A 20,545-nucleotide genomic window follows, 5' to 3' on the forward strand; every position below is an offset into this window, starting at 1 on the left:
TAAGCACAAACTTTCATAGTATAAAATCTTCAAAGAGCAGAGCGCCTGGGTAGCTCAGTGGGTTACGTGTGGGACTCTTGATTTCAGCTCAGGTTATGATCTCAGGGAGATCAGTGTGGAGTCTGTTTTCCCTCTCCCTCTGCTCCTGCCTTCCCCCCACTTCTATCTACCTCTAAAATAAATAAAATCTTAAAAAGATCTTCAAAAAGCAAAAGTTACAAAAATAAATACACAATAACTATATGAGACATTGTTGTACCCTTAATCTCAGGGGAGATCAAGAAATGGGAGACAGTAACAACGTATCAAAATGGGTATGCCTTGGTTTCAAATGTCCATTACTTATTTACAAAACTTATCACAAAAAACTCTGTTTATTGTTTTTGTTTTGTTTTTAAATCTCAGTATTTCTGAACAGTAGCTAAACTCCCGTATTGGGGGGGGGGTAGTCTTTTAATTCTGTGTAGGTTGGAGTTGTCTGTTTCTTACAGTGTTCCGTTGAATTAATCTACAAAGCCATGGGAGATTGTGTGGGAAGTTTTATATAATTACTGGTTCAATTTTGGCAGTGGATATAAACTTGTTCAAACATTCTGTTTCTTCTTGAGTCGGTACTACTGCAATTTTCATTTTTCTGATGTCCAGTAGGAAGGAATCACCCTTGTTATCTCTCAACTGCACTAACGCCCACACTGGCATTTTCTTAGCAGAACCAGAAATGTGGTTGCATTCGAGCAGAGATGAACTCTGGAGATGAATTTATCAATACAAGGGTCAGAAGGCTCTTGCTATGTAAAAGCACTAAGATATCAAGATATTAAGTTCTCCTGGAAAGGTTGGGTTTATAATTTCACATGTCTTAGGTTTATAGTTAAGCCTGTGATTGTTGCTAACTTCCTATTACAGTTTTCTTCTGAGAAAATCTGCCTTTTTTTATGAGCAATATTTTATCTGCCATATGTTTTACATATCTATATCTATATATGTTTTAAATGTACAGTGTCTCTGCACAATTGAAAAATCTGTCTTCTTCCACATGCCATTTAGTAGAAAGAATGATCAACTAGCTGATACTTAGCAATATTTATTACTTGGTTAGATGCTAGATGTTGTTCTATAGGTAACTAGCCTAGGAAGTAACATGGAATAAGTATCCATATAAAAATGGCCACATAATACAACTTAGCCTGTGATTAGAACTGATGCAGTGTTCAGATAATAAATGGTACATTGAAAGAAGTATAAATAATTTCTGAAGTATCTGGGAAAGGCTTCAAGGTAAAAATGAGATCTAATAGAATTTGAAGAAATTTTCTGTAAGTGAAGAAAGTAGTTGTACATTCTGTTTTAGGTTTTTCAGGAGTCCCTTATGGCTTACACAGAAAACGTTAAGAAACTGGTTTCAGTTTCCTTTCATGAAAAAGGATTTCCTTGAGGTAAATATTAGAGCTTTTGTTGAAACAACTCCTCCAAATGTGACTGTTTGGAAACCAGAGACAACTAGATAAGAAAATTTTCAAGGAGGGGAATTTCTCCTCAGCAAGCCTGGGACAAGGACACCACTTGGGAATCTGGGAGGCAGAACTTTGTGTTACTGTTACAACAGTCGGGAAGGGACAAATATTCCTCCTTGCTAAGGACTGGGAAGTCTGCCTTCCTTTCTGTCCAGGTCAATGAAATATGTGATGACTTTAGAGGGGGAGTGTGCCAAGACCAAGTCCCTAGAAAACAGGTCCTTGCTGGCTTGTGAGAAGAGCACCATCAAGGATCCAATAGGGAAAACTATGTGAGTGAGAGGTAGACATTTCAAGGAAGCAAAGACCACCCAAAATGAAAGAAAAGCAGAAAAGAAGGCATTCTACCTAGGGTTAAGGTCATCTGCTAAAAATGTATGTAAAGAGTTGGCCCACCAAACTGCATATATTTAGATGGCCTCCCTAAATTGCCTCCTATCTAGATTCTTAGTAATATTTCTATATCACAGTATCCTTCAGATATGATATTTTATTCATATGTCTCAATAGATATTTCTTAATGTCAATATCATTTTCTTTCTAATAATATTAAAGAATTGTTATCTTTATACATATTAACTATTTTATTTAACATATTATAAAATCTTATTTACTTCTCTTTTGCAGATAGCATCAGAAGGCTTTTCTAATTTCAACAGAAAATAGCTGAACTCCAATAAAATAAATATATTTCTATGTTAACCCTGTTATAAAATGTTTCAAAGTGGTAGAAGGCAGAAAACATTCTCACTGTTCATTACTGCTGATAGGGAATAAGGAACCAAGAGTGAATTTTCTTGATTTCTTAGGGGAGTTTTAGAGGAGAAAAGGTTCCTGAGACATAAAAATATATAAGTTAAATATAGTACTCTGAAATAAAGAGATTCTTTTAACTTTATTTGACCCAAAAGTCATATGAAGATACTTAAACAGTTTATTTCTAGTGATGCAGAAAGAATGGAATAGTACCAGGATAGGAGGCAAGACAAATATAAGAGGACTTTAAAATTGGAGGGGAGTTAGATACTGACTGATAAGAACTGAATTCACCTATTATTCAATAGAGCGAAGACCGGCAGGAGAGCTTTGGAGAAGGTTTCATGAAAATCATGTCTAGTCTTAACTTTATGAAGGGGAACCTGAAAAAGTTATCTTCATCTGTAAGAAGTTTAACATTATATTTTATGGAATAATTGTATAAGCCAGTCCTTTAAAAAAAAAAAAAAAAAGAGCGGTTTTAGGCAACAACTCAGGGGAAATTCCAAAGTTGCCATGTTCCCCTTCATATGCAGAGTCTCCCACTATCAGCATCCCTACCAGAGTGCCACAGTTCTTACAATCGATGAACTTACTTTGGCACATCATTATTACCCAAAGCCCACAGTTTGTGTTAGCACATTAGGGCTCACTCTTGGTGCTATACATTCTGTGAGTTTCAACAAGTGGATGATGACATATGTCCATCATTATGGTGTCATACCAAGTATTTTCACTGCCCTAAAAATTCCTCTGGGCTTCACCTATTGATCCTTCTCCCATACCTTCAGCCACTGGTTGTTGCTTTTACTGTTTCCATAGTGTTGCCTTTTCCAGAATGCCATATAGTTGGAATCATACACTATCCAGCCTTTTCAGACTGGCTTTGTTCACTTAGTCATATGCTTTTAAGTTTCCTCCGTGTCTTTTCTTGGCTTGATAGCTCATTTCTTCTTAGTGGTGAATAATATTCCATCGTCTAGCTGGACCATGGTTTACTTACCCATTCACTGACTAAAGGACATGTCAATACTTGTAAATTAAAGTACCCCAATTTGCTCAGATAGCTTGTGTAATTGACGGGAAGTGCCAGAGAACCAGGCAAGAACAGGTTAGGGACCTAAAGAGGCCAGGTGGGAAAACCACAGCCAAAGTCAAACCACAGGAATGGGACAGTTAGAATCCCCCCACTAGTATCACTGTTACAACCATTTTGCAGAATAGTGCTGAACACCGAACACTGATACAGATGGATTTCAGTCAACCACCTTCTCCGAGTCACATGTTTGATGTTCCTGGGTGGGACAGTCAATCAACTCAACCTTGTCCTGGATTCCAGAGGGTCTGGGGAGAAAAGTGTCAGACACTGCTCCCTGTAGCTTCCTTAGAGAGGCTGTGCCTTTTGTCTCTTGAAGTCCTGCATGTTAGGGGATTTCTCCTAAATGGAAAGTTTGATGATAGGCACTCAAAATAATGACAAATCACCTAGAAATCACTAAAAAATACTCTGTAAGATGCAACATGATAGGATGTGCATTTTGAAAATTCTCTCTGGTTGTATAATAGATTATGGGTTGGAGTGAGAATTTGCTTTAAGCCAAAGTTAGAGGTCTATTGCTGTTGTTGAAGAGAAATCATGTGGGCTTGAATTAATAGTGTTGGTTAAGGCAAGAGATGTTCAAAGTGAGGTCAATTAGGCAGGACTCTTGGTTACAAAAGATAGAAACTTAGATAAAAGAATTTATTGACTCATCATAGTCTAGGAGAAAAAGACATGGAACAAAAACATGGGAAAACAAAGATATAAGTGTACAGGTGGACGTTAGGTAGAGCTGCCACTGGGGACTTGACTGTCATTATTGCACCGCCATTTCTCATCCCTCCTGCCCTTTACACATTAGCATCATTCTTTGCCCACAACAAACCAGCTTCCTGCACAAGACCTGTAGCAAGCCTCCTAGAAGCTTCCCAAACCCATTCCATTTTCATTTCCAGAGGTCAATTGACTTCTTCCCCAGTTCCTATCAGGGGAAGTCCCCTGAGGGGCCCTGTGTGGGTTAGGTGCTCACTCCCATACCTATCTACTATGGCCAAGACATTGAGATCCTATGTGAACATGATGGCTTTTGCTGAAACCTCCAGGTTGGGTTGAAGGAGATGTGCCTTCTTAAGAAGAATGCCATCTTTGAAGGATGTATCAGTGCTAGGCAAATAAGAGGAAAATAGTCACCATGGGTGGCAGGTGGGGGCATCAACCACAACATGGAGTCAGTAACAGTTGCCTGTGAAAGTCCACAGAGATGTAAGATACGTAGTTAATTGGAAGACTGAGACTTAATGAATTTTTATTAAATTGTCAGCTGTTTTGTGACAATTAGGATACACTAGAGATTACTTTCCCTCTTCAACAGAGGGTAGACATGCAGTGTAAGAAATAGCAGATGAATATAATCTTGGGAATCAGGACCTTTCGTACTTACTGGGCTACTCCACGTCCTGATATACTGCCTTTCTCCTGAACATTACACCTGGTTGGTTCCTAGAATTTAAGTCCGAGATCATGATACTCCTGTCAGTTCAAAAGGACATGAAGTATTTCCTGAGAAGTCTTGGTACCATTTTCCAGTTAATGCTGTCACTGGGGTTCCTTTCTTATCTTGTCTTTCCTTCACTGTTGCCCTGTTGTGCTGCTTTGGCACCTCTGATTAATCTTCCACTGCCCCATGCCTGCTGGTTCTCTGCTGCATTGGGGTGCAAAGTAACGTGATGCAGCACAGTGTCTGTACGTGTTTGGGTTGGGATGTATGGTCATGAGATGCTGGAGGAGCCCTTATCTCCCCCTTTCTTATTTGCTGTCCTTGGACAAACTATAAGCCTTAATTTTGATTCTTTCTTTATCCCAATAGGCTTTTTGTCATACACAATAGGATTTTGTAGACCTCTTTGGTTTTACAAAATTCCTAAGGCGAATGTGCCTGCACTGTGATCTGTACAAGTACAAATAAAACTGTAGTCAGTTATAAGCTATGCAAAATGTGGGTTATATAGTTTGAATTATTCATCCGGAATAGATCTTCTGTGCAGTGAATGATGGTATACTTGACAATAAGTGATAAATAATAGTGATTTTGATAAATTTTTTTGGATGGATGGCTTATGGCAATGCATAACCAGCGGGAAAGCATTACATTTTAAATTGGGATCACTATCCCAATACAAAATAAACAGATGCTATGACTTGGCAGTTGCTGTTAACAACAAGCCTCTAGTACCTAAAGTGAAGGAAACTGATTGAAATTCAAGAGCAGCCATTCTACCTGGCACTCCGAACTTACTCTCAGTTAGGAACAGAGAGAATCAATGATGTTTTGGACTTTGTGTCTTTATTCTTCCCAGTGATAGACATGGGGTTTCAGAACCCACCTGTCCTGAACTTGTTTATTGCTACTCACTCTGGGAAAGGCCAGATGCTAATTCCAGAGGAGATACAGGAGTGATTAAGGGACCCATGCCTTCAAAATGACAATCTGGTGAAATGTTCCTGGAGCCCTAGGACAGAGCTAATGGAAAACACTTAATATGTCATTGAGGATGCTCAAGTTAATAGAATATGATTATCTGAAGAATTCTGTGTTCTTGGTTTTCTGTATTTGTTTTCTCTCTGAATAACAGGCAGAGTATAATGCAAAATCCTCAGTAAATATATTAAGAAAAATGACAAAATTTATGGTACTCATTATCAAAGGTTGATATACTTAAATCATCGAATTTCATAGGTGGCTAGCTGGGATAATTTTAATATCCTAGCAATTTTTCCTAACAGGGAAAACAAAACAAACAAACAAACAAAAACAAAAAACACTGAAGATCTGTTAAAGAAATAGCCAAAAAGTATTTTTTTTCTTTATCAAAAGTCTTCTCTTTCTTCAGTACTCTTCCTCTGTGAAGTTTTCCCTCACCTCCCAGTGGTACTAGGGATGATTTCCTCTGAGTTTTGTCCTACAGCAGTGTCTGCTGCTGATATGAGTCTCCCACTGCCTTGAGTGATAGTTAGAAGTGCAAAGGTCTATTTTCTTTATGCTCCAATGTCATGTCCGTACTCTGAAGTCTTCTGGCACAAATGGGTCACTGCTGCTAGACCGTCACCACCGTGAGCGACAACTTACTGTCCGTCAGCTTTGCAGCACTCACCCAAGATTTAATGTTGACGATAGGAACATCTGGTCACCTAGTTTTTTGTCATGGGTTTATGCTCCTGGACAGAGAGTGACGAGGTATCTCTATTTATCTTCCAGGACAGGAGCTGGGGCTCTGCCTCCCAGTGTGATGGACAAAACTGCATCCCTTAAAACCAGGAAAAGGTGGTGGGTTGGAAGTTGAGGGATCAGTACAACGTCTACTGTCATTTATAGAAATAAACTTTGTGCACATGTAAAAAAAATGTTGCTTTAGAGTAACAACTTCATACTCAAGAATGAAATGATTAGAGATATTTCTATAATAATCAAAAGACAGTGAAAATACATCATTACCATTTAACCTTGTGCTGGGAGGTTTTGACAATGTGGGAGGACATGGAACAGGATGAGGCATGCATATTGGATTAGGGTGGGCTGTACATCCAATGTCTAGTGTCCCTAGAAGAGAGAAATTTGGACTCGGAAACACAGAGAGAAAAGACAAGGAAGAAGGCCATGTGACAGTGAGGACAGAGATTGGAGTGTTATATCCAGCAGCCAAAGAATGCCAAGGGATGTCAGCCACCACCAGAAGGGATCAAAGAGTCAAGCCTAGGTTCTTCCTAGAGCCTCTGGGTGCGTCCAAGCCTACCGACACATACCGATGATTTTGGGCTTCTAGCCTCCAGAAGTTTGAGAGAGTAAATTTATGTTTTTTAAAGCCACTCAGTTTATGAAACTTGGCAATGGTGGCTCGAGGAAACTAGTAGAAAGTGGTAATGGGTTGAGTCTACATTAATATTTAATTATACTAATTCTGATTTTTTATAGATATTTTTGCCGGTACTATTTTGTAGATAGTGCCCCTGGGGAAAGCTACGGTGCCTGTGCATAAAAATACCATGGAAATTGTTGGCCTTCTCCACAAATCTGCCTTACAGAATGTCTTCACTTCAATAGTAATGTGATTACTGGTTCAATAAGCATCTGTCATATTATACAACAGAGTATAAGTGGGAAAAACTGAATTTGTTATGTATCATGCTAGAAAAGTTGCAGTTAAAGGGGCGCCTGGGTGACTCAGTCCATTAAGCATCTGCCTTTGGCTCAGGTCATGATCTCAGGGTCCTGGCATTGAGCACCAAGTCAGGTTCCCTGCTCAGTGGGGGTCTGCCTCTCCCTCTGCCCCAGCCTCCTGCTCCTGCATGTGCATGGGCGTGTGCTCTCTCTCTCAAATAAATAAATAAAATCTAAAAAAAAAAAAAAAAAAAAAAGAAGTAATTAAAGATAAAACATTTTTTCAGGGGTGATAGTCCCATCACTCATGAACAAAATGTGTATTTCTTTTTTTTTTTTTTCAAAATGTGTATTTCTTATTTAGAAATAATGAATAGTTTTGGGGTCCTACTAGCAGCTTAACATCACATGACTTTAGATTTTTTTGACTATAAAGCTAAAAGGCCTGTGTGTGCTAATTTGAATTTCCTATTATACTTTAAAAAATCTGGTAGTTTTAGAGCAAAACATTCACAGTAAAAGAAACCTATCCAGGGACTTCCCCTTTCTAGCCGAGGTGGGTTAACTGGGATGAGACGTGCTCTCCCACCAATATGACTCTAAAGCTGGACCAGACACATGCACCTTTCACACACCGAGCAGCAGGTACAATAGGACCTTGTCCTTGATAGAAGGGAAACACAAGAGGCCACCCAGCATTCTACTTCACTCACACTCTCCTGTGATAGGTACCATAGTCTTGGATGCCAGGCAGCACAGTGGTCTCGTTAAACAGGCATACACATGAGGCCCAGGTGCGGAGCCAGCTGGGCATGGGAACTCATGACTGGTTTTCGGTTGAGGATTATGCCTCCAATGTGCAGACTGAGACTCTGGCACTCAGTGCAGATCCCTAGATTTGACGTGTGATATAGCCACGTCTGTAGAGCACTTAGAGACGCGAGTCCATGCAGACCAGGAGAGATCTCTCATCATGTCCGAGACTCAAGGGAGATCCTGGAGGCCATGACTACCCCCTGAGTAGCAGTCCTACTGTAAGACTAGGATCAAATCCCAAATAGGTCCACTGTAGTAAAAAGTAAAATCAAACAAGATAGGAACAAAGGGCTCACCAGTGATACAAATGGCTGCCAGGAAAACACCCAAAGAAGCCGGTGTCTCTAGAGCATATTGTCAAGCTGAGCAGCACACGGTTAAAAATTAATAACCCTACAAAGAAGCAAGAGAATGTCATCGATTTAAAAAATGTTATCAATTAAACTTAAATTAAAATGTATCAATTTTTAAAGAAGGAACAAATAGATCCCAAGATAACACCAATGATGGCAGTAGCAGCAAACACATTTCTGTCCTCTATTTTAAGTATGTTTTATAAGTATGTTCAGAGACTTAAGGCAAAAGATATCCATAATATAAATTATAATGAGTGAACATAACATCAGATTGGATATCACTGAGTAAATTATTCCTGAACATGAAAACAGGTAAATAATTCACCCCCCCCCCAAAAAAAAGAAGAAAAATGATGGGGAAAAACCAGAGACTTGGGAACCAATGGACAATATCACAAGGTTTATTTAGCACATGTATAATTTTAGGTCCAAAGCAAAAGAGAAGGAGAAATAGAGTGAGTCAGAAAAAATACTTTGAATAATCATGGTGGTTTATATTAAATTTCAAAAGTCAGTTTATAAAATGAAGAAGCTGCATCATTATAAAATATAAATATGTAAGCATTTGTATTCATTTATATATAATTTGTATTTATATATGAATATAAAAACCAACATAAATACAGAGTACAGAAATAAGCAACCTGCGCATATCATAGTCATGTGGTTGGAAATAAAAGATAAATGAAAGCAGCCAGGGACACTTGTCACATGTCATATAAGAAGGAAAATGATTTAGGGGCACCTGGGTGGCTGAGTCGGTTAAGCATGTGCCTTCGGCTCAGGGAATGATCTCAGGTTCCTGGGATCTAGTCCCACGTCTGGCTCCCTGCTCAGCAGGGAGTCTGTTTCTCCCTCTGCCTCTGCTGCTCCCCCTGCTTGTGCGCTCTCTCTCTCTGACAAATAAATAAACAAAATCTTAAAAAAAAAGAAAGGAAAATGATTTAGATGATGGATGACTTCCCATCAAGAACCAAGGATGCCAAAAGACACATCTAGGTGCTGAAAGGAAAGCAAAACAAAAAGTCTTGAAATTTACCATTTTTCTTTTATCCAATGAAATTTTCTTCAGAAGTTAGAGGAAATAAATACATATTCACATTAGAAAGAAAACTTCAGACGATTCACTGTGAGCTTATGTACGCCGGAGTAATTGCTGAAGAAAGTTCTTCAGGATAAAAGGGCAGATGGAAGCTCAGGTGCAAAGAAGAAGTGAGGGGCACTGGAAATGGTGAGTGGATGGATATAAAAGATTTTTTTTTCTTTTAAAGACAACTGAACAATATGAGAAAATAACCTTTTATTGGGAGTTTATTAATATTCGGAGGTGAGATTTGTAATGATAAGAGCATGAAATACTGAGAAAGTTGAATTTTTGAGTTTTGAGGATATTAAGTACTATCATGCCTATCTTACATTGTATTCTTTTTTTTAATATTTTTTTATTATATTATGTTAGTCACCATACAGTACATCCCTGGTTTTTGATGTAAAGATCCATGATTCATTAGTTCCATATAACACCCAGGGCACCATGCAGTACGTGCCCTCCTTACTACCCATCACCGGCCTATCCCGTTCCCCCACCCCCTCCCCTCTGAAGCCCGCAGTTTGTTTCTCAGAGTCCATAGTCTCTCATGCTTTATTCCCCCTTCTGATTACCCCCCTTTCTTTATCCCTTTTACATTGTATTCTAATAAGGTATGAGAAACAGGAACAAATTTTAAAAAGTTTGTAAAAATGAGCAGCTAAAAAACTGTAAAGAAATGAAAATTGATAGTAAATTAATTCACTTAGTCCAAAACAAGGTGAGGAAAGAGAAACAGAGGGGAGAAAACACATGGAAAAACTAGAAAACAAATAGCAAGATCGTAGACAGAAACCATACACAGTGGGAACCACATTCACTATAAAGGGAGCTAACATTCTCATTAAAAAGCTATAATTTTCAAAATAGGTACAAAAAGCAAGTCTCCAATATATTCTTTCCAGAGTAGACACTTTAGAAACAGAGAGATGTAAAGGGAAAGGATTGAAAATATTTTGCACAAACAGTGTTGCTGTGGCTTTTGTAATATCGGACTAATTAGATCTCAAAAAGTGTAAGTAGAATAAAGTGGATACGATGAGAAAATTAAAGGAAGACTTAGAGAAAGTTGGGATCATAGCTGGGAATTTTAACACCCTTAGTATTTGGTCATAAGGAATTATAAGTGTATGGGAGTTCTGAAAACGGTTTTTACCAATTTGGCATGCAATATATGCATGTAACATTGAACACTACACATTCTTTTCAAGTGCACATGACATAGTCACCACCATAGACCTCAAGTTGAGGCATAAAATGCATCTAAAAATTTAAGAGCCTAAAATACTGTATTCAGTTTTGTTATAGTAATCCAGCTTTTCAAAAAGCAAAAGCCCTAATTTGAGTGTTTGCAGACTTCCATGGCATGTCCAATTTTAAGCTTGTTGAAATCCTGGATATACAACAAGCATCTCAAGTTGGAACAAGCTGGATCCGGCACCTTTCTCTAATAGTGTATGTTCTCTCACAAAACTAACTAGAAATGAGCAAAAATAAGATATGTGGAAAAGATAGCAAATGCTTGGAAACTTAAAGCCACATTTATAAATCAGCTATAGGTCAAATGAAATGACAAGAGAAATTATAAATATTTCGAACTAAAGGGCAATGGAAATATAAATGTGGGAAGTGGCTAAAAGGAGAGAAAGTTTATAGTTGGAAAATGTCCATATTCTAAGAAACCACATTATTTGGAAGTAGTTAAATTACTACTTTAAGAAGTTAGAAAGAAAGAACAACTGAAGCAATTAGAACATTACACCAAAATAACGAGCAAAAGAAATAGAAATTATAGAAAGCAAACAGAATAGAAAGTAGACAAAGCACAGAAGAAAATAACACATCTCAAGATTTATTCTGTGAAAAGGCTACTGAAATTGATAAAAATCTAGCAAGACGGATCAAGGGGAAAAAGAATACAATCAGACTTCAGTATTCCAGTTATAGAAGTGACATCACAACAGATATGTTCAAAAATAATGATGTAATATTGCAAACGATACTATTCATTAGTTGTCGGTGTAAATCAATATAAATCCTATATATTCACCCATTAGCCCTAGATGCCCTTTCTTCTACATTTTTATGTCATCTGCAAACAAAGACAATTTTTTTGTCTTTTTCTCCCAACCTTTATTCTATTTCTTGGTGTACTGAACTTTAACTTGGACAACTTAATAGAATTGACCAATTTCTTCAAAAATTACTTTCATGGACTCAGGAAGAAATAGAGAAGCTGAATAGGCATTTATCTGTTCAATCAATTGAATCCATAATCAAAATCCTCAAAGGGAAACACTGCTGCCGATAGTCCCACTGGATCATTGTAGCAAATATTGAAAGACAAAAAATGCACATGGTCTTCAGAAAATAGGGAGTGATAATCTCCTACCCCTGAATTTAGGAAACCAGAAATACTCTCATTCTAAAACTCCACAGTGTTGCATGGGGATAAAATTATAAATCAAGATCTTTTATAAAGTTAGACATAAAAATGCCTTATAAAATATCAGCAAGTCTAATTACGTAATTGACTCGCATTGATGTTTGGACCTGGTTCTGAGGAAGCTGCAGAGAGCCTTTTTAATGAGTGCAGCAGGCCAAGTAAAGGCAAAAGAATGTGAGTTTCCAGTCTGTCACCAACCTGCCATATGAACATAAGCAAGTTATATAAGCTCTCTGATCTTCAGTTTCCTTTTTTTTTTTTTTTAAATCTGAAAAAATATGAAATGAGTATAGTGAGACTGCAAATGAAGTGTCACTGTCGTGTCTAGGGGGAGTCAATAAATCATAACATTAATCATATATATTTTTCCTTTTCTCCTAACCTCTTTAATTGCACTTGAATCCTTCCTGGTGAGCTGAAAACATAAGAATCAGGAAAAAAAATCCTGATTTAAATGGTCTCTTAACCCTTTGGGGCTTCACTTGGCTACTCTATAAAAAAATGGGAATTGGATGATGTCTAGGGTCCCTTTCTGGCTTCAATACCTCAGGATTTTAAATGCATTTAGAATTGCCTTCTGCAGACTTGGTAAGAGAGTGTTAGATGATTTCTCCAGGGTCATAGAGCAAGAGGGTTGCAGAGTCAGCACCTGAACTTGGTGGCCTTATTTCAAGTCGAAAGCATTCGTGTTAAAACCTCATTCTCTCTGAGTTTTAAGGTACCCAAAAGAAATGACTGCAGAGTTGGTTAATCACCCTCCTAATGAACCAAATACAAATGCTAATTCACGTTTTGTGATCTTCTGTGGTTTCCAGTTTCTGTTTCTCCTATGAATTGGCAAGGGCTCCTTCATTGCTTTGGTTGGAAGTCTATTTTGTCTGGGTTCTAAAGGTACTATGAACACGATGTTTCTCTCTACCCCACGCTTTCTTTTAGCTGAGGTGCCAGTATTAATTCCAAAGTTTACTTATATGACTTAAAGAAACAAACACGACTGAGTGTTTCGCCTCTCCCTATCAGTGCTTAAGTTCCTATGTTTTCTTTGCCAAGTGTATTCCCAGCCCTGGAAATTGTAGTGAAGGATTTGCAGTCGTCTTGCACTTTAATATGCACTGTGTACATGATGCTGAATGGTTTCCTCATTAGGTGTAAACAGTCTTAAATTGGTGTTTTAAATATTCCGCAGTTTCACATGGAACTTGTTTTTTTGCTTTTCTTGTGTGTGAAAATAATCAGGATCTTAAGTATCAAAACTTCAAACTCCATTTAGAGATGGCATAATTGCATCTCTGTATTGTGCAGGGTAATCAGAGATACTGTTTAGTAAAACGCTTTTGTTTGGATGCTCGGGGATGATCCTAATAGGTTTACGTGAGTACGGCTAACGCTTTTTAATTCCTCGTGTGGGCGGACCCTGCTAGAGGTGTCTGTGTAAACTGGGCAGAGGGAATGGAGACAGAACATCACCCTTGTGAAGGAGAGCACATGCTTTGCATTATCTTAAAATGGATAGTGAGAACCCACTGTTAAAAGCCATAAAGGGACACAAATGGAACATTTAGGCTTACATTTCTGAGGAGAAGAATGCATTCTTCACAGTGGGATGATTGTACCCCCGGGGAATGAAGACCAACCTAGGTGAATTCCTTCTGCCCAACAGGCTTATCTGAAATGGATATGGTTGGATCTGGAGGCAGTCAGTCGTGCCCAGCTAGGGTTTGCTTCAGTCTGCCGGCTTCATTACCTGACCACCAGTTGGACTTGGCCCTTGTTCTCTCTGTGTGTGTGAGATATGTCTGAATAAGATGCTTGGAACCTCTTGGAATAAGAGCAGAAATTAGGTCTCCCTTCCACTACTTCCCTTTTGTCTTTGGATCCAGAGAATTCTAAGTAGTAAAAGAAGTCTCATTTTATCTGACCCTTTTGCGTTCCTTAAGTTGCACGTCAGTGGGTTTAGGGATTTTGAGTTTCATAAAAGTTGGGGAAAATACAAACACTGTTGTCCCAGGTAAGCTCCAAGTAGTTTGTTGGGAGGCAGGATAACATCACCATGGAGGGCCAGGGTTTTAGAAGTCACACAGATATAATATATAAATGCATACCTTTTCATAATGTTGGACTCATTCTGAATTTTACTTACCTCATGTGTAACATTGGGCTAGTCATATATGCTTAAATATTAAAAAATATATACAGTAGCTTCCTGTTTTCCATGGTTTTGCCTTCCATGGTCTCAGTTACCCATGGTCAACCATGGTCCAGAGGAGATAGTTCTTCTGACATAGTCTCAGAAGGTCAGTAGTAACTTAACGCCATGTCACAGCACCGACATCATTTACCTCATTTCATCTCATCTGGTACGCACTTTATCATCTCACAACAGCACAAGAAGTATGAGTACAGGACAGTAAGATATTTTGAGAGAGAAACTCACATTCACATAGCTTCTATTACAGTATGTTGTTCTATTTTATTATTGTTGTCAGTCTCTTACTGTGCCTAAATTTAGAAGTGAAACTTTATCAGGGGCATGTATGGATAGGAAAAACTATAGTATGTATAGGGTACTATCTGTGGTTTCAAGCATCCACTGGGGACATATCCATCCATTGGAACGTATCCCACATGGATAAGGGGGGCCATATCATAAGTACTATATCTGTGAAATACTAAACAGCTGATATCTTCTCAAAATCTACTCTTCTACCAAGTCTCAATGGATGATAGCACCAATGCTACAAAGCTGGTATCATCTGGTATACCACCTCTTTCTCCTGATCCAAGTCTAAACCTTCCATCAGTGCTGTCAGTTCTAATTACAAGACATGCACGGACATGTCTTGCATCCTTTGGCTTCTTCCCATGTCTAGCACCACCACTAGAATCCCAGCTAGGGCCAGCTTCTGCCAAAACTCTTGCAATGACCAGTTGCCACAGATCCTTCTCTGCTGTGGTTCCTGCCTCTCTTCCCCATATGACTATGTCCAGTTGCACTGGTCACTATCTCAGCCCCTCTGAAGAACAGAGCTCTCCTTTTTGGGGGGGGGGGACTTTCATATGTACAGTTTCTTCTGTCTGAAATGCTTTTCTCTTCGCTTTTTGGTCCTAAGTGCTTAATTTTTATTATTTTCCCCCAAATTTTAAAAAAAGTTTTAATTTAAAATTCCAGTTAACATACAGTATAAAATTAGTTTCAGGTGTACAATACAGTGATTCAACACTTCCGTACATCACCAGGTGCTCATCATGACAGGTGCACTCCTTAATCCTAATCACCTGTTTCCCCCATTCCCCCCACCCTCCTCCCCTCTGATAACCGTTAGTGTGTTAACTAAGAGTCTGATTCTTGGTTTGCCTCTCTCTATCTCTCTCTCTTTTTTCCATTTTCTTGTTTGTTTTGTTTCTTAAATTCCACATATGAGTGAAATCATATGGTATTTGTCTTTCTCTGACTTACTTTGCTTAGCATAATACTCTCTAGCTCCATCCATGTTGTTGCAAATGGCAAGATTTCATTTTTTTATGGCTGAGTATTTTTCTTGTGTGTGTGTGTGTGTGTGTGTGTGTGTGTGTGTGTGTGTATTAATATCTTCATATGTCCCCCCCTCAGATCTAGGGTTAGGACCAGGGTTAGGGTTATGGAGAGGGTTAGGGCCAGCATGAGGATATGTGCCTGATATCTTACAGTTCAGAGATCTCTTCAGAAGATGGGTTTAGGGTTAGATTTAGGATCAGGGTTAGGGGTTAGGGTGTGTGTCTGGCATCTGCAGTTCAAAGACCTCTCCAGACTTCTGCTGGCATGGGAATATGCATGGCAGCCATCTATGGAGCTAAGGCAAGGAGGGTATTTGGGGCTCTAAATATCTGTAAATAGATATTCAGTTGTTCCTTCTGTTTTTATCTCTACCTTCACATGCATTTTCAGAAATATAACCAATTCTTAAATGTTTGGGGTCTTTTCCAGAATAAGTAGGCTGCTTCTCATCTTTTCTCATTGTGTATTCAGGAACCCCCCTTCTCAGATCTAGGGTTAAGGTTAGAGTTTAGTTTATGGTTAGGGTGAGGGTATATGCCTGGTATCCTGCAGTTCAGATACCTCTCCAGAGGGTTAGGATTAGGGATATGGTTAGGGTTAAAGTTAGAGTTAGGGTATGTACCTGTTATACTGTAGTTCAGAGAACTCTCCAGAGAATAAAACCCCGGATTTCTGGGGTGAGGGTAGAAATTGCAGCCATCTACCAAGCTGAAACAAGGAGTGAATTTGGGCTCTATATACTCTTTATTTTAGTATTTTATTTACATTTCAGTTAGTTAACATACAGTGTAATTTAGTTTCAGGTGTACAATATAGTGATTCAACACTTCCTTACAAGACCCAGGGGTCATCAGGACAAGTGCACTCCTGAATCCCCATCACCTATTGCCCCCATACCCCACCTGCCTCCCCTCTGGTAACTATCAGTTTGTTCTCTATAGTTAAGAGTCTGTTTCTTGGTTTGCCTCTCTCTCTTTTCCCTTTGTTGCTTTGTTTTGTTTCTTAAATTCCACATATGAGTGAGATCATATGGTATTTGTGTTTCTCTGACTGACTTATTTCACTTAGCATAATACTGTCTAGCTCCATCAATATCATTGCAAATGGCAAGTTTCATTCTTTGTTATGGCTAAGTAATATTCCATTTTATATGTATACCACACTTCTTTATTCATCAACTGATGAATTGATACTTGGGCTGTTTCCATAGTTTGGCTATTGTAGATATGCTTCTATAAACTTCAAGGTACATGTATTTCTTTGAATTAGTAATATAATGGGAATAAATGCATATCTATCAATAATTACTTTAAATGTAAATGGAGTGAATGCTCCAATCAAAAGATGTGGGATGTCAGAATGGATGAAAAAATAAGATCTGTCTATGTGCTGCCTACAAGAGACTCATTTTAGACCTAAAGATATCTGCAGATTGAAAGTGAGGGATGGAGAAATATTTATCACACAAATAGATGTCAAAAGAAAGTTGGAGTAACAATACTTATATTGGACAAATGGACTTTAAAACAAAGACTGGAATAAAGAATGGCATTATAGCATAATAAAGGGAACAATCCAATAAGATCTAACAATTATAAATATTTATGCACCCATCTTGGGAGCACCCAACTATATAAAACAATTAATAAACATAAACTCATTGATGATAACACAATAATAGTAGGGGACTGTAACGCTACACTTACAGCAATGGACAGATCATCTAAGCAAAAAATTAACAAGGAAACAATGGCTTTGAATGACACACTGGACCAGATGGACTTATCAGATATATGCAGAACAATTCATCACAAAACAGCAGAATACACATTCTTTTCAAGTGCACATGGGACATTCTCCAGAACAGATCAGGTAACTGGGTCACAAATCAGGCCCCAACACAAAAATATTGAAATCATATCATGCATCTTTTCTGACCACAATGTTATGAAACTCAAAGCCAACAGCAAGAAAATATGGAAAGATACATACATGGAGGTTACAAAACATGCTACTAAACAATGAATGGGTCAACCAGGAAATCAAAGATGAAATAAAAAAAAGTAGATGGAAACAAATGAAAATGCACAATTGTTTGGGATGCAGCAAAAGCAGGTTCTACGAGGGAAGTATATAGCAATACAGTCCAACCTCAAGAAGCAAGAACAATCTCAAGTAAATAACCTCACGTTACACCTAAAGGAGCTGGGAAAGGAATGACAAATGAAGCCTAAAGCCAGCAGAAGGAAGGAAATAATAAAGATTAGAGCAGAACAGAACTAAATGGTATAGAAACTATAAAAAATAATAGAACCGATCAGTGAAACCAGGAGCTTGTTCTTTGAAAAAAATTAATAAAATTGATAAACCTCTAGCCAGACTTATTGAAAAGAAAAGAGAAAGGGACCAAATAAAATCACAATTAAGAGGGGAAAAATAACCAACACCACAGAAGTACAAACAATTATAAGAGAATGTTATAAAAAATTATATGCCAACATATTGGACAACCTGGAGGAAATGGATAAATTTCATAGAAACAGATAAACTACCAAAATTCAAACAGGAAGAAAAATAGAACTTGAATAGACCGACAACCAGCAAAGAAATTGAATCAGTAATTAAAAATCTCCCAACAAACGGAAGTCCAGAGTCAGATGGCTTCACAGGTGAATTCTACTGAACATTTAATGAAAAGTTAATACCTGTTCTTCTCAAACTATTCCAAAAAAATAGAAAAGAAAGGAAAACTTCCAAATTCATTCAATGAGGCCAGCCTTATCCTGATACCAAAACTAGAAAAAGACACCCCCCCCCCAAAAAAAAGAACTGCGGGCCATATCCCTCATGAAATATGGATGTACAATTCTCAATAAAATAGTAGCAAACCAAATCCAACAATACCTTAAAAATATTTTACCATGATAAAGTGGGATTTATTCCTGGACTGCAAGGTTGCCTCAATATTCCTAAATCAATCAGTGTAATACACCATATTAATAAAAGGATAAGAACCTTCTGATCATTTCAATAGATGCAGAGAAAACATTTGACAAAGTACAACATCCCTTCATGATAAAAACTCAACAAAGTAGGTTTAAAGGGAACATACCTCCACACAATAAAGGCCGTATATGAAAAACCCACAGCTAATATCATCCTCAATGGGGAAAAACTGAGAGGCTTTTCCTCTATGGTCAGAATAAGACAGGGATGTCTACTCTTACCTACTTTTATTCAGCATAGTACTGGAAGTCCTCATCACAGCAATCAGACAATAAAAAGAAATAAAAAAGTATCCAAATTGACAAGAAAGAATTAAAACTTATACTATTTGCAGATGACATGATACTATACATAGAAAACCCAGAAAACTCCACCAAAGAATTGCTACAACTGATACACGAATTCACTGAAGTATCAGGATACAAAATTAATGCACAGAAATCTGTTGCATTTCTACATACCAGTAATGAAGCAGCAGAAGGAGAAATTAAGGAATCAATCCCTTAACTTTTCATTCAGGAAAATCTCAAAAGTCACAAGAATATGTAGAATGAATCCCCATATACCCTTCAACTAGTTTCATCAAATATTAAGATTTTGCACCATTGTTTATTTCTCTCCCATATGTGCTTTCTGTCTAATGTAAGAAGACTCCATTCTGTTATAGAAAAGAAGAGAAACATAAAAATTGCATTAGGAGGGTAGGTAAAAGCAAGGATAGGCACAAGTAGCTGACGACATATTAGACATTGGTAAGTGAGCAGCTGAGCGCAGAAAGAAGTCGAAGAATAAGGAGGGACCAGGGGTGAGTAATACATTAAGGATACCTGGAGCACCTGGGCATCCTGAGTTCACAAGCCAAATGAGGGCATCAATATGTCCGTATTCGTGAGGTCTTAAATCAGCCTTAAATCTCAGTTATCAATGAGATCCACTGCAGCACCTGTGTCTTCTGCTCAAGAAACATAAAATTCAGTGGTGCTCATCAGGCTAATTGGCCATGGCTCATTAATATTCACCACAAATCACTGTTTCTCTCTTTCATAATCATTCTGATTATGGGAAGCTTGTTCTCCAGCACATTCCTTAGAAAACATTCAAAGAAACAATCTTCTGAGCTCTTGCATGTTGATAAGTTTGTAATTGAAATTTTTATTATACCTGAAGATCAGTTTTGTTGGATATAAATCCTTGGTTCACAGTTTCTTTCCCTGAGGACCTTATACGTGTTGTTCTATTTCCTTCTGGAATCAGGCATTGCTGTTGAAAAGTCTGAAGATCATATAATTTTCCTGGAAGCCCAAAGGTTGTCCCTAAAGTTCAGTACTTTTACTTGAATATGTCTTGATTTTAGCCATTCTGATTTGATTTTCTTAAGTGCATAATGGGCTCTTTCAATATATATTTTGAAATCTCTTGTATCCCAGGATTGTGTGTGTGTGTGTGTGTATGTGTTGTACTTTTTAGCCTGTGTTCTAGTCTCTTGCTTATTTTTATTTTTCAGGGACTCCCATTACTCCTGTATTGTGTCTTCTTTGCCTGCCTATAAAATTTGATATTTTCTTTTATTTTTATTTCTTTCTTCATTTTTAAAAAAATTTTATAATTTTTCTCTTTTGCTTTCTATTTTTAAGACATTATTTTTGGGTTGATTTCATGTTCTTTCTAACTTACATTAATTTTTATTATAATTTTTTTTATGTCTAATTCTCTTTTGAGTCTGTGTCCTCATGTCTTGTTTTTCTAATTCTCACTTGTGTGGTTCAGTTTTCACATGCCATGCCATCTGTTAAATGTCTCATTTTGAAATAGTGTATTAACAGTATTGCTCAGT

This window comes from Ursus americanus, chromosome 27 (genome assembly GCF_024610735.1).
Source record: "Ursus americanus isolate L20-20 chromosome 27, mUrsAme1.1.p, whole genome shotgun sequence".
NCBI classification, from domain to species: domain Eukaryota; kingdom Metazoa; phylum Chordata; class Mammalia; order Carnivora; family Ursidae; genus Ursus; species Ursus americanus.